This window comes from Protopterus annectens, chromosome 1.part2 (assembly GCF_019279795.1).
Source record: "Protopterus annectens isolate FY-2018-M chromosome 1.part2, PAN1.0, whole genome shotgun sequence".
Taxonomy (NCBI): domain Eukaryota; kingdom Metazoa; phylum Chordata; order Ceratodontiformes; family Protopteridae; genus Protopterus; species Protopterus annectens.
Window position 1 is genome coordinate 841,131,921 of NC_056727.1, and position 26,743 is coordinate 841,158,663.

Here is a 26,743-nt window from a genome sequence, read left to right on the forward strand (position 1 = left end):
TGAGTTGACAGAGCTTAGCCTCCAGTTTGGCTATTTGCTTGCATCTCTCACATGTGTTGGAATTTGTTGGGAGGAGGAGAGGGTTGTCTGTGTACATGAGGCAGTTGTAACATTGCCTCAAGATTCCCAGATTCACCAGCTGGACCGGAGAGGAGATTGACAACTGACCTTTGGACATGCTAGAATAATATTGGGAATTCCTTAATAATTGAATACCAGGGCCAGTGGGGAGTGAGGGTTTAGTGCTTTTAATTTTTAGTGCTGACTTATATAATTGCTTTAGTGAGCAAGGGCCAGGTAACTTAAGTGCAATGTGTTACAGGTAACTTAAATGCAAAAATGACAAACAGTAACTTTCTTTCAAGTGAAACAAGGAAATAAGTACAGTAAGCAATGCAGATATCACTAGTGATCCACAGAAACGCTGAGAAGCCGTGTATTAGGTGGAATTAGCGTTCCAGGGAAATAACAAGCAAACAAACAACAAGCATATAAACAAAGCTAGATTCAGCAGGCCTGGATCTAGTCTATGCTACAACAAACAAGGTGTACCAATTTCAGTAAGATACAGTTCAAATATTCAGGCACTATAAACCTTTAACCAGAAATTCCCAGCTCAGAAGGGCAGAGTCCAGCCTCTTCTCCCACAAGAGTGCAGACCACAAACCTTCTTAATGTAAAATAACTGGCCTGAAGCCCAAGTGCTTAAACCAGAACTAATACACTTTAAGAATAACAGACACTGGGCTCTCAATCAGCAGTTCCCAACTTAGAAGTATGAAAGCTACCTGTCCTCCCACCACAGTGCATGCCACAAACCTTCCTAATGTAAGACAACTGGTCTGAAGCCCAACTGCGTAATCCAAAAGACTTAGAATGATAGCTACACTTTAATCAAGTTACTACCAAGCAGTAATAAATACAATTGAATACTTTAGAGAATGCCTGGATTAGTGCTCAAGTTACACAAACAAAGCTAGATCCAGCAGGCCCGAATCCAGTCTATGCCACAGCAAACAAGGTGCACCAACTTCAGTAAGAAGCAGATCAGATATGCATGCACTATAAGCCTTCAACCAGAAATTCCCAGCTCAGAAGGGCAGAGTCCAGCCTCTCCTCCCACAAGAGTGCAGACCACGGACCCTCTTAATGTAAAATAGCTGGCCTGAAAGCCCAAGTGCTTAAACCAGAATTAATACACTTTTAGAATAACAGACACTGAGCCGTCAATCAGCAGTTCCCAACCTAGAAGGATGTAAGCTACCTGTTCTGCCACTACAGTGCAGACCACAAACCCTCTCAGTGCAAAACAACTGGTATATGCTAATAACATGTAGTGGAGTCATATCCAGCACCATACCTCTCCACCTCTTAGGGCAAGAATGCTGGACAAAGGGGGGACAATGGGCCAAGACCAGGGACATAAAAATATAATGTACGTACTGCAGTTATAAATGTAGAATGTTGCCGCAGTAACAGAGCTTTTGTCAGCATACATGTTGAGAAGGATGTGAGCTCTGAAACTGAAATGTATGTCATAATTTACTGTCAGAAATCATTAGATCTTGACAGCAATTTACCACCAGGGAAAATTTGAAAAGTTCCTGCACAGCCCCCAGCATAGCCACCTTCATGGTCGTGAAGGTGCAGTGGTGACTGTCGATGGGTGGGGACCTCAGTCCCACTGTAACCATATAGGGGCTCATGTGTATCTGATTCCCAAACACCCTCCCCATCCAAGGGGTTTACCCCACATGTCATATACAGCCCCTGTCAGCTGTCATGTCTGTCTTCCTACTCAACTTACCTCCCCAAATGTATCCACTATCCTTCACCAACATCCCACTCTCACCTTATTAAAAAAAAGGCACTCTATTCCCAAAAAAAAAATGTTGCCCCATACATAACTGTCCATTTTGCACACATGTCCACTGGGCACATGCAATCTTGTCTAATTGGCTTATCAACACATTACTGCTGTCCTCACCCCTCTCTCGGGGGTCTCAGTGTCCAAATTCACCTCCAAATTCTGTACAACTGCACAGCTGTTGCTGTATCAGAAATGGACAGCTATGGACTTTCCCTACACCCATCCTGCACATTCCTAGCTATCTGTCATATTGTTTTTCCCTCTGCATGCCCTCTTTTTCACCACTTTCCTATAACTCCTGTTTCTTTTCTTTTAAAGAAATTAGCATGGGGTATGCAGGAGTAAGCTGCAATAAGCAACAGTAAGTGAGTTTGAGCGATGCTAAGCGATGCCTACACAGATTAAGCAGTTTCCCATTTAACTGCATGTTGGCATCACTTACCATTGCTAAAACCCACGCAAACCTGCTTACAACTTCTTAAAACTGCCTTAATCACTCTGTCTCCATCACCCACTGTTCTGTCCAACAACAAAATAATCAGCTGAACTAAGTCCTGAACCCAAGACCATGTACACAATAGCAATGTACCACTACCCCATCTGAGCTGTAATAAAGAATGCTGTTTTCTCAAATATATCATTCAGTACAGGTATAGAATAGTATAGAACAAACACTGTGGAATCAGTCGTGTTTAGTATGAATAAACATACACATATAGATGTGTATGGTGATAGATAAATATGAAAAAGTATATACATCAGATATATGGAGCTATACATATAAAACAAATATGTATAGAATATATTCATATATATTGTTATATAAATATATGCAGAAATATCAAAAAAATAATATATATATATATATATATATATATATATCAGTATAGATATATATATATATATATATATATATATATATATATATATATATCAGTATAGGGGTCCATGTCATATGGTCGAAAGTTCATTTGACTGAAAGTTCATTTGACTGAAAGTTCATTTGATCGACAAGCATTTTAGGTGGAGGGCCTTCGCCCCCCACCCCCCCCGATGTGGGGGGCTGTGCCCCCCACCCCCCCAACTATATATATCAACTCCAGGGTCGCACAACATTGGGGAAGGGGGCAAATGCTTGTCGATCAAATGAACTTTCAGTCAAATGAACTTTCGACCATATGACATGGACCCCAGTATAGATATATATATATATATATATATATATATATATAAATGCTAATAACATGTGGAGTCATACCCAGCACATACCTCTCCACCTCTTAGGGCAAGAATGCTGGACAAAGGGGGGGAAATGGGCCAAGACCAGGGACATAAAAATATAATGTACGTACTGCAATTATAAATGTAGAATGTTGCTGCAGTAACAGAGCTTTTGTCAGCATACATGTTGAGAAGGATGTAAGCTTTGAAACTGAAATGTATGCCATAATTTACTGTCAGAAATCATTAGATCCGGACAGTGATTTACCACAGAAATGAAAATAATGATTCTGTGGAACAGACCAGAAATATGAGCGATAAACTTGGACAGTCTTAAGCAATCTGGCCAGTTGAGAGGTGTGCTCTGAACCCCTTAGTGCAACAAATCTTGACCAAGCCTGACAAAGGGGGGGGGGGTAAAGCCATGAAACTGGGAACATACCCCAAATTCTGCAGTAGATAAGGTGACCCAGTTGATGCAGTAACACCCTCCTGTCTGTTGTAACATATATTGACTGGAATAGCCCAAGTTCAAAACCGAATGACTCCCCACTAGTTACTGACATAAATCTTCACATCATCCCACTGATGTGTCAGACATACACAACATGTATGGGGGTTTAGGCAACATTACATCTGATAAATATCAGGACATAACATCACAGTAGGGAAACTACACTGAGCTGCTAGGTATGTCACCAAGTACCGTCTAAACTACCGACAGACTGACACAGCTCTAACCCAGTTTTGCTATGGGGGAATACACATGTAATTGCAAATATATCAGGCACTACAGGGATGTAACAGCACTGACCAACAGACACCAGTGTGAAAGTCCATACTCAGAACCAATCTCACCACAATCAAAGTGACATAGTGGTAAGCCACACAAACAATAGAGTATATGAACTGTGTGAGCAAAATCATCAGCGTGTTTGCCACTCACACACTACCCCTATATATACTGGCCCAACTCACAGTGTAGTCTGATGCCTGATTGTGGTATGGGACATGGCTCAGTCTGCCCTACAAGCATACACAGCTGACAGAGCACCAGAAGCTGGAGCAGCATGCAAAGTTAGATAGAAAAAGACCCTCAACACTTACATCTACTCCCCCTACACAGGCCAAATAACACATTCACAATACACTGCTACACAATCCTGACAGTCTGTCAACAATTGCCAGAAATACACAGTCAACTCAACTGTATAGTGTCCTACAGAATGTCCAGGCTTTGTCCTTTTATATAAGGCCTTCTACACATAACATGCCTGGCATTCTGACTGTGATAATATCTGGAAAGAAGTCACTATATAATGATTGATATACTATACCTATCCACCTCTTACAGCTTGATATCTGGAGAAAGCCCAACATACTTGGGGGCAGAGGCCGAAACACAGGGGCATTATTGACATATTGCTGTTATAAACTGAAAGATTCACTGGTGTAACAGGTTTGTTGTAATATATCTGTTCTGAGGGATATGAAGTCATAAACGCACATGGATGTTACCATTTACTGACTACAATCCTCAGAGTATGCTACTAAATTTCCAAGGCCAGAAAATGTGTGAGTAACACACAAAATATAAGAGTCCAAACTCTGGCCAGTCTGTGGATAGTCCTACAGTTGAGAGTTATGCCAACTACATAACTCTATCAGACTTAAATTCATGCAGAGCAGCCATATCCACACAAATCCTTTCAAACTAGCATTACTTCAACTGTATAACAGTAATACTTACATTCTGTCCCTATGTCTGGAATATTCTCCCCCAGTTTGTTGGGCTGTCTCCACAGAGTTTGTTGTAAGAGGTATTCCCAACTACGCTCTGTGATGCTGTTTGTCAAATACCTCCATGAAGTCCTCCTCACAGGCAAGGAAAAGGGGCAATGCCCACATGAAGTACTCAGTTATAGTAATGTGTTTCCATGCTATTGGATATGGGAATGATACCACAGCTGTTCTACATGCAATTAGCAAGTGGGAGACTCCTACTGGTGCACAGGACATCAGCTGCTTATGAGCATTATCTACTAAAGCCAAGCTGCTGCCTATACAAAACATGTATATCCTGCATCTGTCTCAGAGAGAGAGAGAGAGAGAGAGAGACACACACACACACACAGACACACACACACACACACACACACACACACACACACACACACACACACACACACACACACACACACACACAGGCACACACTGAGACTGATGGATTATACCAACTGCACCAAAAAAGAAAAAAAACATATATATCTCAAACAATTAAGCATGTAATGGAATGTAGTAAGGTGTATGTAAATGTGGAAAATAGGAAGTTCAAACAATATTATGTCTTAACACATGCTGTACTGATATATTGCTGAGCAGAACCTATGGCCATAGCATCTGTGTCTGTCTGCAGTGACATAGAACACAGCTCAAGGCCCCGAGTCACCTCAGGAAAGGATGGCTCACATATGACCACTACTGGAATGTGTGTTGCACAATACTGACTGTGACACTGCTAGGCCAGCTACAGGGATGTTGTAGATATCCATATGTTAATTGTCAATACAAATATGACATGCATGTTTGTCTCAGACATCTGATGGACCTATACAGAGTATTTGCATACTGAAATACTGTTGCAGCTGTGTGTGTTGAACTACATGTGATATACTGAGCTCATGACATTCAATTGTCCAGTGTTATACACACTGACCATATGTGTGCTTCATATTTGTAGTTATGTCATCAATAGTTGTGTTATGTCTGGAAAATAATTGTAAACCTGTGAACACTGACATTACAACATCACTTTCTCTTTCTTTTGGCTGTAACCATTAGTGGTCGCCACTGCAGATCATCTGTCTCCATGTCTTCCAGTCCTCTGCATCTTGTTCTGTCACACCAACAACCTGCATGTCTGCTATCACCACATACATACACCTTATCACAGGCCTTCCTCTTTTTCTCTTATCTGGCAGCCTCATCCTTTCACAAACAAACTCAACATACCTCCTCATCACATGCCCAAAACATTTTATCCTGCCATTCTCTGGCTTTGTTCCCAAGCTGTCCAACCTGGCCTAACTCCCTGACATACATATTACTAATCCTGCCCACCCTCGTCACACCCAATGCAAATCCTGACATCATTAACTCTTCTATGTCCAGCTCTGACTCATGCCTCTTTTTTCAATGCCAATGTCTCCAACCTATATAGTATAGCTGATCTCACTACCCTCTTGTAGACCTTCCCTATCACTCTTAATGGTACTGGTCTGTCACAAATCAGACCTGACACTCTTCTCCACCACCCACATCCTGCCCTTACTCTCATCTTCACCTCTCCTCCACACCTGCCATTAACAGAACTGTTGTTATCCACCTTTGAAAACTGTACTCCCTGCATCCTCACCATTCTTCTATCCTCCCTCCCATTCACACACATATATTCTGTCTTAGTCCTGCTGACCATCAATCCTCTCCTCTTTAGACCATACCTCCATCTCTCCAGGGTCTCCTCAACCTGTTCCCTACTCTCACTACAGACCACAATGTCATCTGCAAACAGCGCAGTCTAGGAAGACTCCTGTCTGATCATGTCTGTCAACCTGTTCATTGTCAGTGCAAATAAGAAAGGGCTCATAGCTGATCCCTGATTTACTTCCACCTCCACCTTAAACACACCTGTCACTCCCAATACAGATGTCACCGCTGTCACACTAGCCTTGTACATATCCTGTAGCCTTCTTACAGATTCCTCTGCCACCCCTGACCACCTCATACAATACCACAACTCCTCTCTAGGCATCCTGTCATATGCTGTCTTTAAGTCCACAAAGACACAAGGCAGCGACTTCCGACCTTCTCTGTATGTCCCCATCAACACTCTCAGAGTAAACATCGCATCCATACTGCTCTTTCCTGGCATGAAACCATGCTGCTGATCAATGATCCGCACCTCCCTTCTTAACCTAACTTCTACCACCATTTATCATTACCTCATGCTGTGACTGATCAATGTTATCCCCTGTAGGTACTACAGCTCTGCACACCACCCTTATTCTCATAATCTGTACCCAAAGACATTTCATCCAATCCTCATGCATCATCTCACTTTCCAAGATTACAGTAAACAATCCAGTTAAAAAGACCACTGCCATTTGTCCTAAACACCTCCATGCTTCCACAGGTATATCATCTGGACCAATAGACATTCCTGTCTGCATCCTATGTGAACCCAGGCATTTGCTTCCAGCTCTATTACACACTGTATGCAAGCAAAGCCTGAGCACCATTGACATTCCATCTGCAAGAAACACGGCCACTGTCATCCCTCTACACAAACATGAATGATGAATGGTGGTTTATGCAATCTACTGGCCCTTATTGGGGGGGAACATGACACATCAGGACCAGGAGTACAATGCATGTTCATACAGTGTTGCCAGTTACAGGGGTATGATGTGTTTGTAAGTGGTGGCTAATGATAGTCTATATTGATGTTCTGGCTCTGTAAAGAACTCTGGTTAATGTCTGAGGTCCTGTGAAGTGTTTCCCTATTTATGTCTGTGTTCGAATAGGGCGTGGGAGTTTGGATGACAGCAGCTACTATATTCTCCCCTTTTGTACTGGAAAGTCATCTGTTTCTGAAGAAGGCGGTCACTGGAAGGGTAAAGGCTCTCCTGTGAGATCACTTTTCCCTGCCCACAAAACAAGGGAAGTAGCGATATATTTGCCATTGCCAAGCAGCTCATCGGCTTGTAAACAGCATGTGCATTCTCATCATATTACTCATTTTAATTCACCACTTAGTTTTTAATTTAAATAATATATCTAATCACTGAATCCAGTGTTTCTTTTAGTCTAGAAAATGTATGCATGACAGGTGATCCGCTGTGGCAACCCCTAACCAGGAAAATAGCCGAAAGAAGAAGAAGTCGAGAAAATGTATGCAACTTAAAATTCTCTTAGTCGATCAACTCCTTTTTGGTTCTGCCCTTGAATAAAAAGGTTGAGTACTATGATGTTTGTCCATGTGTGAAAAGGGAGGGGTGATGCTTGCCTTCATTTATAGTGGCCTGTTTTTCCAATTCAGGCTTGCATGGGAGTTGGGACCTAATCAAACAAATAATGTGTTTTGCAGGGTTGCTCAGGAGTGAGATGGAAAATTGTATATAAGCATAAACTTGTAATGATTTTCACTTTTATCTGGTAAAGGGCAGATAAATTAGGAAGTTTAGAACTGCATTAATGTTTAATGAGATAAGAAAGCATAAGTGAAATACAAAACTAGTCCTCTTATAAAGTAAATGTCAAACGGCAAAACTAGAATTAATTTGGGTCTGTGCCAGTTGTTGATGACACTAGCTATGTTAAAGGATATTGTTAGATATTAAGTAAATTGTCAGTGGAGTACATTGCTTATAAAGTAGCTAACACACAGGATGCATTTATTCAGAGGTTATAACTCAAGTTTAACAGCTTTTAGTTTATACCTCACAAAGAGCACTACAGCAGTCAGGTTTTAGTTAAAAAATATAAACAAGCAAATGTTGCAATTTAGTCTTCAAACTAGAGTGGTCAAGTTTGACTGGAAATGAATGATAATAATCAAGCATAACTAGAAGTTCTGTAATTAGAGCTAAAATGAGCCAGAGGGCAAGTTGTTACTGCCTTTTACCCACTTGAAAATATTAAACAGGCTGCCCACAGGAAAGCATAAGATATATTATAAATGTTTAGATGTAGAAATTTCAATGTTCAGTCAGTTGTCTTAGCTATCAAATTAAATACAACAAAATATAAGCTGATTTATAAAACAAAAAATAAAGGTAACAATGGTGCAGAGGAAACTATAAAGCAAAACAAATCATGAAATTATAAGACAAAATACTAAAAGGTGGCAGCCAAGGTTGATTTCAAAGTTTTGAATGAAAACCAGTGACAAACCAATGCAGTTACTATATAACATCATAGGAAAGGCACTCATTAGGGTCCTTACTAAGTCACGGTCACAAGAATATAGCTGCAATTTTTAACCTGTGAATGGCAATACCTGTGGACTACATTACTGTCTGAAATATTTATTTCTAGAAGAACCAAATATTTATATATATATTTATATATAAGTAAATGCGCCTTCTCTCTACAGCACAGTCAATGGACATAATCCTCTCCATTCGGGTTGTTTGGGGAAATGTTTCATTTTGGTTCTTGTGCATACTTGGACATACTACTGAAGGGATCATGGGGCAAATGTTTCATTTTAGTGCTTGTGTAAACTCTGATATGCTACTGAAGAGGTCATTGGGGAGAATGTGTCACTTTGGTTCTTGTGCATACTTGGAAGGGCTGCATAACGGTTTATCGATGGTAATGTTGCATTCTAGTGCTTGTGCACACTAGGACAGACTGCTGAAGGGCTCACTAGGGAGATGTTTCTTTTCGGTGCTTGTGCATACTTAGACTGCTGAAGGGGTAACTGGTGGAAATGTATAATGTTGGAATCAGTGAACTGCTTGTGCATACATAGTGTCTGCTCACTCTGGCACGACTCATACACTAAGTTGATTTTTTTGATCTCTGTAGTCAATAATTTTGAATTTCAAACTGGATATTTTTCCCTGTATATATACTTATGAGTATATATTTGTAAGTGTGTATGTATGTATGTATATATATCATATACAAATATGTATACTTACATATATATGTATACAAACATCATGCTGGTGCTTGTGCATGCTTAATCATTTTACTGAAAGGTTGGATTGGGTGAATGTTGGTGCGTGTACATACTGGACACTGTTACTGAAGGTTCGTTCGGGGAAATAGTAAATTATGGTGCTTGTGCATACTTCAACATTGTGTGGCAGGGGTCACTTGGGTGAATGTTTCATTCCGGTGATTGCACAAACTAGGAAGTGTTACAGAAGGGTCATTCAGGGAAATGCTGCATGTTGGTGCTCGTGCATACTGCAAAATTTTATTTTAGGGGTCACTTGGGTGAATGCTTCATTTTGGTGCATGTACATAATGTATATACTTCCACATATATGCATACAGACATACACACACATACATAGCCAGCCTTAGGCATAGGCCAGCTAGGCAGCTGCCTAGGGCACCACTCTAGCGTGGGCACTTTTCCAGTAATTGGTGTAAGCAGACCAGAATGGGGGCACTGGGTTGTGTGGTGGGGGGTGCCATGGAGCCCTTTTGCCTAGGGCATCAGCTGACCTAAGTCTGCTCCTGCACACAAACATACACATGTATGTATGCATTATACTGGATCTGGCCTCCAGGAGAAGAGCGGTCTTTGGGTTCAGTTGTGCAAAGGAACATCCTTCATGAGCTACCCAGTGACTAAGGTAGCTGGGGACTCTGGCCCACAGGTTGAGGATAGAATGAAAATTGACAACATCAGATAAAGAAGTCATATACTCGCCATGATGTTTCATCTGTGTTATCCATTTTTTTTCATTCTTTCTTTACTACCTACCCTCCAACCCACTACCTATCAACTTCTAGAATCAGATGCTTCAGACCAGTGCAGAGTGTTTGGTCAAAAAAGGACAGGCCTGCATAAATATCAGGGAAATTAAGGTGACGATTCTAGCTTTAGAATCCCAACTTGGCTTTCGGTCTTCAGTTGTGGATCACGTGGCCAATGTTTCATTTTAGTGCTTGTGTATACTTGGATATACTATTGAAGGGGTCATTGTGGGGAATGTTTCATTGTGGTTCTTGTGCATACTTGGGACGGGCTGAAGGGGACTTGTGTACAATGCTTCATTTGGACTCTTGTGCATACTTGGACATACTGCTGCAGGGGTCACCATAATGTTCCATCTGTGTTGTCCATTTTTTCATTCTTCCATCTACTACATACCCTCTGAACCCCCTGATATTTTCTTCCTATATATAAATATATATATATATATATATATATATATATATATATATATATATATATATATATATATATAAAATGTCTGTGCATATATTTGTGCATATGGATATATATGTATGTACTTAATTTTGGTGAATGTGCATATCTCAACATTTTCGTGAAGGGCCATTTGGGTGAATGTTTCATTTTGATGCATGTGTACAACATGTATTAATGAAGATGTTGGTAGGAGAAATAATTCATTTGTGTACCAAGCAAGTGCTTTTGCATACGTGGTCAGACTGCTGAAGTGATCAGTGGGCAAAACAGTTTATTGTGTCATTTTTGCACTTATGCTTACACAACATTAACAACTGATTCACTGGTTTACTGTATGGTGCCATGCCATGCTCTCTCAGCTGATTTATTTCTTAGAATATTGTAGTACACATATGGTGTAACAAGCATAGGGTATCTTTATTTCAGGTTTCTCTGATGGTTATTATAATTTTTTGTTTATGTACCTAGCTTTCAAGATCATTTATCTGTTAATATGCACATATTGTCTTGAGGGAAGCTGATGATAAATATGTCTGAAGAAATGCTGGAATGATGGCTAACAAACAGTGCAGATAAATATATCTAAACCTTCTGCACATGTATTCTCATTCAGTCTTTATAATGAATAATGTCTAGGTGGTATGAGAGGCTTTGTTATATATATTTTATTGCTGATTTTTGGCATTGCTCAACCAGATATTTTGAACAATATGTCTACCTTTTCACTTCTGTGTCATATTGTAACCAGAGGGATGATTAGGTGAGTACTTGAATTGCTACTTTTTGGACTAATTCTTACATGGCGGAACCATTAAAGTTTGACTTTTTGGCAGAACGATTAAAGCCTGACATTTCTGCTTGTATTTCTGTATCTCTGCTCATACTCAGCAGGTGTCTGAGTGAGGTAAAGGTTATTACATGCTGACTACTACCAGCAAGCAGCTACCATACATTTTGGCCAGTTTTCCTGGCTTTGTCAGTTGGGTCTGGACATTAGGTGGGAGGAAGGGCTCAGTAATATCCAAGTGTGATACTATTTCTAATGAATTATAATGAATGCCTATTCCAAAGGTTATGTTCATAGGTTCATAGATTAGTACTATGTGCAGCAATTATCACATGTGTCTGAGCATACATAACTTTCAAGTGATGAAATGCAGCTCATTATCACATTAACAATAAGTGCAGTTCCACTATAATACCGAGTCATTATCACTTTCCAGGTGAAACTCTCAGCAGCTGTCACTGTTGAGTAGAGGTCATTATCACATTGATGCATGCACAAGCCAGATTTGGGTTTTTGTCTGCGGTGAGTCATTTCAAGCTATCCCCCACCAGTTTCTTTCTATCATGTGTACAGTTTGTTTGATACACAGTAACATCCTCATTGTAGTTATATGGTTCCCAGAAGAGACCAATATGCATATAAATGTCTTGGAGAAGAGAACAGTCTTTTTAGAGTTGCAGGCTTTTCAGAACTCCTTCTTCTAGGCATAATTGCTATCCAAATGGACAATATTTCACTGGTTCGGTACATCAACAAACAAGGGGGAACCAACCCTCTTTACCAACAGGCAGTAAGAATTGAGCTGTGGGCAATCTCCTCCAACTGCTTTTTTTTTTTTTGTGATGCATGTACTGGGAAAATCCAACATTCTTGCAGACAATCTCAGCAGAACTATCCTGATGCCTCATGAGTGGTCTCTCAAGCAATCAGTGGCAAATATGATCTTCCACAAATGGGGTCAACCTTGCTGCAGTCTATTAGCCTCTTCACTCACCAATATTTATTAGGACATGGTAATGCAAAACCTGTTATACTGTTAACTTTCTAACTTTGTAAGAGCAATATGTAAAAATTGTCCATATTTTTGTTCCTCTGTCCCACTGTGATTTATGGCTTTGTCCACATTTCTTGCTGTAAGAGGTTGAAAGTTATGTACTGAAGGGGTCACCAGGTAATGCATATGATATACATATATATGTAGTCTTCCAATACATCTCTCAAACATCAGTAGTGATCTGTTTGCATTGCCTTTCCTGTGCAGGTTTGTCCACCTTCTGACATTGACATGGCTTCAAGAGCAGGAGAGTGTGGGTATGTGGCCATTCCTACATTCACTGGGCTGCCAGTCATGCCTCCATGAGTGAAAACCACTGCATCTTGAGCTTCCCCATATCTAGTGTGAAGGTATACTGGATTGCAAGAGGAGGTATGCATTGGACCGGAGCACTGTAGTTGCTGGAAGAGAAGTGTTCCACCTACCCTGAGCCCGACATTCTTGTGCTGCACACTGGAAGGAATGATGTCAGCACTCACTCACTCAGAAGGATAAAGTTTCAAATCAGAGCAATTATTGAACACCTGCAGTTGTGGTGGCCACATTCTCATTTTGTGTGGTCTGACATAATTCCTCACCAGATATGGAAAATGGCAAACAGTCAATGGACAGTGCACAAGACCAGACATTTACAGAATGGGTTCATGCATGGCTGGATGCACAGGGTCGGTGGATCAACAATCTGCCATGACAGCATCACCGAGAAGATGTTCACCTTTTCAGAAGGGATGGCGTGCACCTAACTGAGGAACTGAGGGTATTGCGTTGTTCTTGATTGACCTCCACAATGGCATGAGTAAAGCTATGCATGATAAATTGGTAACATGCAGCTTGTGAGAAGAATGGGAAACACCCATGACCAAGTAGGACCAGTATGGCAAGTAAAACTCTATTGTTATACTTATGTCAGTAACCATCCTGCAATACTTTTTTTTTAACTCTTCTTTTATCAGTCATGTTTAGAGTTTAGATGACAGGAAGGGCTTAGTAATACAGAACTTGATCCCTTAGGTCCATTGCTGAATGGACACATGTAAAGAGAAAAGGCATAGGTAATGAAGACTGATGACACTGAAGGAGGTCATGAGGCTGTTGTGGTATCAGCTGTCTGAGTGGGTAGCCAGCACAGGTATCAGACAGATCAGATGGCCTTGCATGCCACTAAAGTCCCATGCCTGTCCTGGGTTTATTAGTGGAATGGCTGTCCTTACCTTTCTTTTTTCTCTTTACATGTACCCATTCAGCAGTATATTGGCTACACCAAGAATGTGTATATTTACGTTGATATCTGTCTACATGGTAAAACAACTGGGTCTGAATGCTGTACACATGTACATATATCCATTTGTTTAGGACTTTTTCTCAGATTTTGGTAAATAAATTTGTAAGGGAGCATCTGAATGTGCTAAGTAATACCTCATTTTGAAGACAGTATTCATAATTCCAACATGGTAAAAACAACTTTGCCTTTATGTTCTACACATCTACAGATATCAAAGTTTGTTTTGGACTTATGGTTATGGAAATTGTGATTTTTGTTCATATTTTGGTAAATAACTTTGCAAGGGAGAATCTGAATGTGCTTAGTAATACCTCATTTTGAGGACAGTATTCATATTTCCAACATGGGTGTGGGGAGTGCCTTCGGTGTGGAGTCTGCATGTCCTCCCCATGGTTGGGTGGGCATTCAAAAGACATGCGTAAATGGGCGTGCCTTTGTTGAAGGTTGGACGTTGAGCTGGCACCTCTGCGTCCGTTAAAAAATCTTCTGACAATCATTAGCGAACCGGAGTTCCGCTGTGGCGACCCCTAAACAGAAAAGCCAAAAGACAACCACCATTCATATTTCCAACATGGTAAAATAACTGTGACTGTATGTTGTACACATGTACAGATATCAAAGTTTGTTTTTATGTTGTACACATGTACAGATATCAAAGTTTGTTTTGGACTTATGGTTATGGAAATTATGTTTTTGACATATTTTGGTAAATAACTTTGCAAGGGAGCATCTGAATGTGGTAAGTAATACCTCATTTTGAAGACAGTTTTCATAGTTCCAACATGGTAAAAGAACTGTGTCTTTTTGTTGTAAACATGTACAGATATCAATGTTTGTTTCAGTCTTAGGTTATGGAAATTATGATTTTTTTTAATATTTTGGTTAAAAACTTTGCAAGGGAGAATGCCAGTGTGCCAGGTGATACCTCATTTGAAGACAGTGTTACTCCTTACAACATGGTAAAAAAAACTGTGTTTGTGCACTGTATTCATGTACAGATATCAGCGTTTGTCTTGTCTTGTAGGATTATGAAAATTATACATTTCCAATACTTAGGTTCATAGGTTTATAGGTAGGTACTAGGCTATCTGCCCGAAGGCATTTATAAGCCTAGCCGGAAAGTGTTGGCTTTCACAACCCCCTTAGATTAGTTCCCTGTGCCTCTGTCCAGCAGAGCCACTGAAATGATCCCCAGGGTAAACTTTCTGTTTCCCGTGAACTTGTCAAGGTTTCTCTTGAAGAGTATTAGTGAGGAGCTCTGCCTAATGTAGATTGGAATCTTGTTCTAAAGCATGGGAAGTCTCTGGGACAGGAATCTATCCCTCCATCATGTCCTATTTATTGTTGTGGGGAGGTTTAGATCCCTAGAGTGTGTGGCTCGAGGGGATATGGTTTTCTTTAGGTGGAGCATGACCATCAATTCTGGGTTACCTATATCTTCTCATTATTATACACATATCTTTGCAAGGTAGCATGGTGATGACACAAATGATGCATCATTTTGAAGCTGACATTGAGATGCACAACTTCTACACTGATATGTAGCCTCCATCTGTTACAGGTGATGAGATATTGTGTTTTGTTTATTCATCAATTATGAGACATACTATATTAATCATATTTCTGTGAATATCTCTGTAAAGGAGCATCACACCGTAATGGTTAAGGTACCATTTTAAAGCTGACAGTCATACAAATTAAATACACATTGTATGGCTCTACATGGTACATTAACCAAGATATTGTGCTTTGCTTTTCCAAAAAGGTAAACAATATGCACAATATCAACATTCCTTGCCAAATATTTAATAATGACTTTGATACACACTATCAACATTTACACTGTTGGAAAGGTCAGTGTTTGCTGAACAACTTTTACATTTACATTTGTAATCTAGCTCTTATAGTTAAAGAGTTATGAACATTTGTTTTCTGTATGGTATTAGAAATAGATTTTCTGAAAATGAGCTCAGGCTGCACAGTTGTTCTTGTGGTGGAATTAAGCAGGCAGCTTTTTCCAAGCTGCTCCAGAGTGAATGAGGTAACAGAGTATTACTTTAAAGGTGTGCACACTCATGCAACCAGCCTATTGTACCTATTTCAATTACCAGATGTTACCTGTAACTGATGTGTATGCTCTTCAGTTAGATTGCACAGGTTATATAGCATATGAAATTATGGCAATGTTATGACCTGATTTCTGAGGTCTTATGTGATACATCACAAAAACCTGGCATGTTAACAGGTTTGTGTGCACTTACTATATCCACTGTAAGCTTGGGAAGTTGTTTGAGTAACCATCTTTGTTTTAACATACATGTACTGCAGGTTATGAAGTCTGCACCTCAAATTAGGGCATTAATTAGTGGTACCAATCCACAAGTCAACCCAGTAATGTATTAGACAAACACAGGAGTTATGAGGAACAGACCAAACATATGATTCACACATGTAGACATTCAGCAAAACCCTGTACAGTTGGGAGTTTGTTCTTTAGGAGTTGCCACAGAGTGTGTATGTCACTGTCTGACTGTGTGTTGTGAATATCCCCAGTCAGCTAATGTGAGATCTGTGTAATGCCTTAGAGGCACCTCACATATATATATATATATATATATATATATATATATATATATATATATATATATATATGTGTGTGTGTGTGTGTGTGTGTGTGTGTGTGTGTGTGTGTGTGTGTGTGTGTATACCAACAAACCTTATAGTGCCAGTAGTAATTTACATATGTTGTTTTTCCCTCACAGGTAGACATGGTGGATGCAGTCCCTCCTGCTGTGATACTGATGTCATTGTCTCTGCAGACTCTGACCATGATGATACTCATATTGAGGTGCAGATGGGGTTGTCAAGGGATGAATCTGTGCTATTGTTTGGCATCCCACTATCGTCAACTCCATCCCCACATGCATTCACAATTCTCACACATACCCCATCACTAGTGGTCACAGATAATGGACAGTTGACAGGTGGTGGCATGGAACAGGATACTGTGGTGACTATGGCAAGTGAGAGTACAGGTGTTAGCCATAGAGAGAGTGCTGGTGAGGTCTCACACAGGAAGATGGGCAGGGGTGCTCGGAGGAGGATTGCAGCTGTCATGCCCCTGTTGCAAGTGCCACAGCAGTAGTCACTAGATGCATGTTTTGAGCCATCATGGGGGCACAGGCACATAATACCAGACATATATGCAGGGTCATGGATGAGCACGTCCCTGGTGTCCATGGCAATATGAACTAACTGCAGCCATCTGTGAGTATACTGGGGTCATGGATAGATGGTGGGGGGAGACCTTGGCAATCCATGACCATGGAATATCTGTGCTTGAGCATTTGGCAGATGCTGGACAGCAGATACATGGATGTAGGGCAGCACCGTGATCAGCTGAGGGTCTATGTGGCCATGCACCATCATGTTACCATGCCAGCAGTACTCCCAGCACTACTGAAGGGGGTGTGCTGTCCATGCCACGACACAGCAGGCCATGGGCATGTGATCCTGGCCAGTCTCAACAGGGATGTGGATCCAGCAGGCAGCAGTCACCATCAGGAAGTAGTGCTGCATCTGGACTCAGCTCTGGTGGTACCCTCAGCAGGCCCAGTTCCCATGTCCGTGGCCAGAGATGGTGAACTGTGCACCCTGCCATGTATGGCCCACACCTGTCCAACATATCCCTGTGTAGGGTGCCCAGATGGCATGACGGTGTCCATACAAACACACACACACACACACACACACACACACACACACACACACACACACACACACACACACACACACACACACACACACACACATACCACCCCTGCACAGCCCATTTAATGAACCCCCCCAAACACACACACATGATGTCAACCGTATGGCCCAGTCTAGGCTTCTGGTAAACCCACACAACACCCTGTGCATATGATGATACCTGTGCCACATCCATGCCATCCATACCATCGATGCAGGGACATGCTTATATGGGTCTGGTGCACAGGGTGACTTTAGTGGAGTGTAGTTCTTTAATGCCGTGTAAGGTGCTGTCATCTGGCATTTGTAATGGTTACACATCAGAGTGTGTGTGTACCTTTTCAGCCATGATGCATTATTGGTGTTAGTAACACTAAGCTCTCCCATGCTGTATTCTGTAAATATTAAGACGGAAGCGGACCAACACGACAAAATAAATTCAAAAACAGGTTTATTAAAATAGAAGATGAGCACTTTCGCGTACTTCCAAGGTATGCTTCATCAGATCTACATATCAAAATAGGTGTTGGCATTATAAATGTTTCCATTAATTGAAATATTCAAAATCAAACAATTAATTAAGTCTTGATTATACTAATAATTTAAATACAGAGCTTTCATTGTTGTATTCCATATAACAGTGTATAGAAAACTTCATAGAAATATCATACCATTATGAGGGGAACAAGATGGTGGTCATCTAGCTTACACCCTATCCATAGTGCTCTTGATATAAATACAGTTACTGATAGTTCAAACCGCACAAAACGCCAGGTATCGATATCTCCATGAAGGTCTACGGTATTCTGCCCTGATACCTTAAATTCGGTATTTATCCTAACTAAAACAGATCAGGATAACCGGTTTTAACTTAATCCTGCTTCTGAGACTTGTGCCACATGCGTCCGAGGGGCCCATACATCCATTACCACTCTATTATCTATCACTGCATCCAAGGCATGGCTGACAATTCCGACAGCATGGAAACTCAAACTACCAAGGCAAAAGTCTCTTCAGTGTTTTCTCCTGAAAAGGACATAGTCTCTAAAAGACAAAGAATTACCAAACAAACTGCCAACACCATCAAAACAAATACTAAAGGGAAAAATGATCCGAACTTCCATCTTGATGACCTGAAACTGGCTTTACAACCTATCCAGTTAGCCATACAAGGCTTCTCTGAACAACTTACTAATTTTGGCAAATCTATAAATCAAATATCTGAAAGGATGGATACGCTTGAGAATAAACACCAAGCAAATGAGATCCTGCTACAATCCTTATCGAATGACTTACGCGCCAAGGACTCCCTGCTTTCGGAGATGCAATCCAAAATAATGGATCTCGTAATAATATAATAATTAGAGGACTACCAGAAACATATGATAATCAAAACCTACCACTACAACAAACAGATTTTCTTAGCGTTACTGGGCTTGGATGACAGCACGGAGAGTGTGGTTGTGGAGAGAGCACACAGAGCCTTGCATAGTCGTCAAGTTGCCACTTCACCCCGCCTTATCTATACTAAACTGTTGAACTTCCAGGACACTCAAAAAATACTAGCAACAGCCAGAAAACAAAAACAGTTTATCTGGAACAAGCACAAGCTCACCTTTTCTCAAGACTTACCCCTCTTAATTAAGTTAAATAGACAAAAATTGGCCCCGTTTTGTGCAGATCTAATCAAGCATAACATTAAATTTCAGATGCGCTACCCTAATGTTTTATCTTTTACATACAATGAAAAGAGACATTCAGTAAACACCCCACAATAAGCAAAAGAGATTTTTACTAGACTGTTCAATGAGTACCCTGCTTTATAACTTAAAGTATTGCAAATGTCTATCCATGCACTTAGCTTAGTTTATTGAGCTCAAACCAAAGACTCATCCCTATACTGGATGTAATTGGCTCACCTCCAAATTCGTGTTCAAGATATTCCGCTCTTCACATTGGCAATACTGATTGCTATTCTTATTCTTGTTCATTATTGTTATATAATCTGATTTTGGTCCCAGGCTCCTATTTTGAAGAGGAACCTTATAGTTCCTGGAATCAGCAGCCTGCGAGTCACCTTAAAGGAACGACTTCCGGATGCACACATCATCGCACTGGTCCTGGATCTTCTTTTTGTTAGCGACACTAAAAAGACTTAAACTTTGACATATAGCCTCTTATATACGAATATATAGGGGTGTTGACTGTGAATTTATCTGTTATTCACTTTGTATATGTGTCGCTATAAGTAAAATATTAAGCGGATTGCTCAGTTGTCACTGAGCACAGTGTTATCCTTTCTATATCCTGCGACTTCCTTTGAGCCTCTACAAACTTTCAAGTTTATTGGGCACATCCCAAATACCCTCACAGATACTACTACTGCCCAAGAACTTTTAATTTCGGGGCAGTAAGAGCAAAACTAAGTGCACTACTCACCTACATGGTCTACATGTTATTTACGGAGGAAGAAAATATATGCTGTCTCGAAGGCTCTTTGGTGGTGTATGATGCCTGCAACTTCTTCAAAATAGTCTTTCGTCACTTCTACAGTGACTTGACTATACAGGACTTTCTCTAATCAGAATGTTTCTTTTTTCCTTATCTTAACACATAGCATATCATATTACTTTTTGTACTAACTTGAACTGGTTGTGAGTTATTTCCCCTTCTCATTGCTACGACTGGTCAAATCTTTCCTCACACCAACTCTGGGTAATTATATCCAGATGCATGACATCACATTATATCAACTGCGTACTTATCAGTAGGCTAATTGCTTTTTCTTATGTAAATTCAGCCAAATCTAAAGATGTTGTACACATGTAAATGTTATGCCCTTTACATTGGCTGCAAAATATATATTTTAGTATCTAAAATGTTGTCATTACAATAGTAAATGAATCATCACATCATTCTGTACTTATCGCCTTCTTACCTATATATTTTTTTTTCCTCATTCTTTACTCTTCCTGTCACAACTCTATATATATCTTTCTACAATGTTCCAATATCCAGTTGTTGCCCTTTACCTTGTCAAACTTATTATACTTCACTAACCCTCTGTCTTCTAACTTTTCTATCCCTTATTACGTACATGCTTCCACATTCTTATTAAATCTTCTCTCTAGATATGTCTGAATACTTGGCTACTCTTACATACTTGTTCACCTTTTCCAATTCTTCCTAACTTATTTTGGAGCCCATGGAGAGTCATTTCTGTAGGGTCCTAGTATGACTGTTATTTTGTCTATTCTTGTTTTGTACATATGTATAGTTATACTTAACGTTGCAGCAGTCCTTTTCAGGACTTCATATAGGATTGTTTCAGATAATTTGTTTAATGTGTTAACCAAATTTGCTTACTTTCTTCATCAGTATCTCCATATTCCTTCTTTAGGAGGGTCAGGGTGGGTAGGCACCGGGGTAGCTATGAAGGAATACTATGAGACTACTTTAAGAGAACCTCTGAATTATATTACCGTGCATTGTCTACATTATATTTGGTTTTGGTCTTCATGTTTTTTCAGTTCTCCAACACCATTAAGCACTACCTCTCCTCTCTATATGCTTTCTAGTGTATATGGCTCTATCCTTACATATTGACTCATGGAATGTCAGAGGGCTTCAAAACAAAGCCAAAAAGTCCCTTCTTTTTCACTTAATCTACAAATCCCAGGCTAACATATGCTTCCTACAAGAAACACACATGCTCAGAGAAGACTGGAACAATGAAAGGAAAAAGAATTGGGTTAAAAATATATTATCAGCGGGCAATTCTTCCAATTCAAAAGGTGTGGCCATTATAATTAAAAACAATTTCCAGGGGACTATTATAGAAGAGAAGTTTGATATAAATGGAAGATGGTGCTACTTCACTTCCCAACTTCACAATATTGACAAACCAGTCCTATTCTTCAATCTATATGGTCCTTGCGTCCACCAACATATTTTCATACTAGAGGTCTACAATATCCTCTCTACATTCAATGACCACTATATTATAGCGGGAGGGGATTGGAATGCTGTCATTAACCCTGATATTGACCGTACTAGTAAATCTCCCTCTTATAATCATCAATCATCCATTGCCCTTGAGGAGTTAATGCTTGACCTTAACCTTGTAGACCCTACCTCACTCATAGGCTACTCCACTAGAAATGAAATATATACATACTACTCGAAATGCTATAATGCATGGTCAAGACTGGATTTCTTCCTCATATCTAATACTCTCTCCCATCTGAAGTCTATTTTTTCCTTAGAGGCTAGATTTCTTTCTGATCATTCTAGAATATCCCTTAAACTTATTCATGATCCAAATGTACCCCATATATCCAAATATAATAACTGGACTCTAAATAATAATTTGCTCTCCAACAAAACTGTAACTCAATTAGTTACTGAAACATTACTTGAAACAAACGCTAACATGGATAAATTGTACATTCCCTCTGACATTCAATGGGCCACTTGTAAAGCTTGCCTCAGAGGTATTCTAATCAATAAAGCTTTGTATCTTAAAAAACTCTATAGAAGCAAAGAATCTACCCTTAAACTAAAGATCCTTACTCTTGAGAATCAATATAGATTGAATCCGAACCCTACCTTTTATAAGAAAATCCTAGACTCACAAAAAGAACTACTTCACTTGCACCAACAAAATCTTTCCATACAGGAACAAAGACGTCTGGCTACCTACTCTGAATGGGCACAAGTGCCCTCCAGAGTTTTAGCAATAATAATTAAAAATAATCAGACCCTCCCTAGAATCTCACCTTTACACTTCGATAATAAGGTATATAACTCTGATTATGAAATTACACAGCTCTTCACCTCCTTGTATTCAGAGGTCTACTCTAAGAAAACAGACTCCCTGATCATTCAACATATGGATGTTTTTTTAACTTCTGTTGAATTCCCCACACTTGATGAACAGCAAAGGGACATTCTCTCTGCTCCATTAAGCCTTCAGGAAATTTCTGGTGTTATTGACAGACTTAAACCTGGCAAATCCCCTGGTCCAGACAGATTCACAGCTGAATTTTTCAAATCCTTCAACTCAGTGGTTGCTCCTATTCTTCTTAAGGTCTTTAACTATATAATAACGAATGGTATATCAGATTTGCATTGGAATACTTCGAAAACTATTCTAATTCTGAAAAATAACAAGGACAAAACTGATCCCCATAATTATAGGCCCATTTCTTTAATTAACATCGATATAAAGATCTTAGCCTCTTTACTGGCCAACAGATTGAAAAAAGTTTTACCGTCGTTAGTGTCCTCGGACCAAGCAGGATTTATGTCTCACAGACACGCATGGGATAATACCCTGACACCGGACTCCCTTATACATTTTACCAGAAATGATAAAAATCCACTCTATGCACTAACTCTTGATGCGTCCAAAGCTTTTGACAGAGTAAACTGGAATTTCCTTTTTCAAACTATGACCTGCTTCAACATACCCACTGCCTTTATAGACATGATTAAAGTCCTATATAAAGACTCTTTCACCTATTTATGTATTAATAAAAACTTATCCAAACCCATAAAGATCGAAAATGGTACAAGACAAGGGTGCCCCTTATCCCCCTTTCTCTTTAACTTATTCATAGAACCACTTTTTCTATACATTGCTCAAAATACCTTTCATATGATCCCTAAAGTTCTAAATACTAAAGTATTATTGTCTGCCTTTGCAGATGATCTTGTTCTCTACTTTCAAACACCTAACACAGACCTTATAAAACTAGTCAATTCTATCAATAAGTTCTCGTTGGCCTCGGATTATCAGATAAATTCCAAGAAACGCACATCTTTCCTATAAACCCTTCAGCTCATAAACCTTATTTATTTCCTGATTCTCCCTTTCAGACAATCTTTGACATCAAATATCTTGGGATTCAGTTTGAACATAATCAACTCTCGACATTCCAAAATAATATGCCAGAGTCTGGTCAACAATAATGCTCGATCTACGTAGATGGGAACTAATGAATCTCTCGCTCCTTTCTAAATCAGCGATAATTAAAATGAATATACTTCCTTGGCTTTTGTACCAATTTAATGCCACGGACCAGATAATCCCCAAATCCTTTTTCTCCAAAGTCAACAAAGAATTAGCCAAATTTATCTGGTTTCCCAAATCAGTTAGGATTTCATATTCCAACTTAATATCCCCTAAAAATAAGGGTGGCTTAAATCTTCCGAACCTCCATCTCTATTATGCAATTATTTCTGCTAACAGACTCCTGTCTATCTCGAACTTAAATTTTAACACATACAACTCTTACCCTAATTGATCTAAACTTTGGTACCAACACATCTTAACCAAGAAGATTAATTCAGTCGCCCTTCCTTTTCTTTCTATGGATGTTATAGATACTTTAAAATTATCCAAGTGTTTAAAACAAAAAGTTAACTCTTTTCAAGATTTGCTAAAACTCATTAAACTTGACAGTGTTTTCCCATTACTTCAACCCTTCACTTAAATCCTAATATTAAGTTAAATAACATGACAATTAACCTATCTAATTTCCCTCTTATTAAAAACTTTGTTGTCTGGGATATTCTGAAATATAAAGATGAAACTTTCACTAATTTACGCAAAATTCTCAACGTTAAATGTAAATACCTAACTATTCTTTGTCAGTTGCGAGAATTAGTCACCTCAAAATTTGCCCATATCAAGCCAAATAAACAAGCTTTCACCAATATAGACATAGTCATTCAATCTCTATTACTTCCGGAGAATATGCTCTCCAAATCATACAAACTTTTAACTTCCATAATTCATGATTCAGACTGCCTCTTCTCCAAATATTGGGATAAATACAACAATCAGATATCTGAGAACCAGAAACTCTCTGCTATAAAAAATACTTTAGACTGTTCCCCCTTCAAGAAACTTTTCTACACCCAGTTAATGATAAATAACAATGCTTGTTACACTCCCTCTAAACTGAACACGTTTGATTCTAGGAAATCCTCCTCATGTCCATATTGTTCCTTTCCAAATGCTGATCTCCTACATGTTCTATGGTCTTGCCACCATTCACATAAACTCAGGACCTCATTGAAAATCCGCCTACAGAAAATGGGCTACCATAAATCCACTCTCTCCTGGGAATTTGCAACCCTTTCCATTCCCACTAGAGGTCTTTCTAAATTTGACACTCATGTGTTGGTTTTCATATGCTCGCTTATGAAATTTTATATCACCACAAATTGGCTTGATCGTACTAAGTTATGCTGGAATAACTTTAAGGCTTTGGCCTATTCATACATCTCAGCACAAAAAATTATATTGAAAAGCCCTAAGAAGATTGCCCTCCTTAAAAATGTTTGGGAAAAAGTTTTAGATCTCATTAGTAGTGAATAATAATTCTGATTCCTTCTCTGGTCATGTAGACCTTGTTTTCCTTTTCCTCTTATATACTTCTCCTTATCTTAATGTACTCTTTCAATGGTTGCATTTTGGTTAACACTTGTATATATTGTATATATTTTATCAGTTTTTGTTGTGTGTGTTATGTTTTATCATATTACATGTTTGTTTATGTTCAGTATTTTCACCTAGTTTCTAAATACCAATATTCAATACATTGTGTTTTTTTTTTATTGTTGATATGTTATGAATCAATAAAAAGTTTTTGGGAAAAAAAAAAAAAAAGAAATACCATTATATATTCTTTCGTATATATGTATACAACTAAGCATTTATTATAATTAATAATAATAACACAAAAAATTGCATAAAATATGTTTAACTATAATATGAAGATCTCATAAAATGTATTTAATTATAATATAAAGAATCTCATAATATTAGTTGATGAATTATGGTATAGAAATGTCATACTATTGCAGCTATGCATAAGTGTGTTTAAAATTGTAATCATATTAGCATGATATAAAATTATAGCTAACCCTATCATATAATATTATGTTCATAAAACTATGCTGTATTCTGTCTGTGTTTCAGGTATCTGTGTGTCAGTAGGTTGTGATCCTGCAGACATCACCAACGATGGGTATGGCAGTGTTGTAACACATCAACCATGTCACTTTTAAGGTACAGCTGTATCTGCACACATTTCCCAGTTCAGTGTAACAGTTCTCACATGTGTCTCACATCTTATAGTGCTGAATAGTTGTATTTCAGTCTATTGTGGTTGTCATCACCTCTAGTATAGTGGACAATGGTAAGTGTGGTGGGTGAAACACACTTCTGATTGCTTATGCAATCAACCCCACAGAATATTGTGTCAACCAAACACACAGGGAATACTGTTCACACACACACACACACACACACACACACACACACACACATATGCATGCACAGCATCACAGTTGCCAGTGTTGTGTTTGGAACCCCTACCCACCAAGTTGTGGTATCACACTATTATGCAGTTATTGCAGGTGGCACAGGACTACTAATGTGATAAGTGTAACAACATACCTGTAAGGGGAATAACATCACATGGCCTTGTGTGGTATGGCAACGGTGGCTGTACTGGATGTGAGAGTATTCATAATAGTGTCGCATACATGTGTACACACTCACAACTACTGCTATACACACCGATGTGCACACACACACACACACACACACACACACACACACACACACACACACACACACACTTGCTAGTACTGACATTAGCAGACCAACCTATTTTGTTATTTGTACCTTACTATTCCATACTGTTGCACAGGGCTTATAGGGCTGAAGAGTTTCAGCAGATACCACTGCAGCTCATTTGAACAGCGGACCTCATACAGTAGACCTAGGAATGTGTACTGTATGTACCATG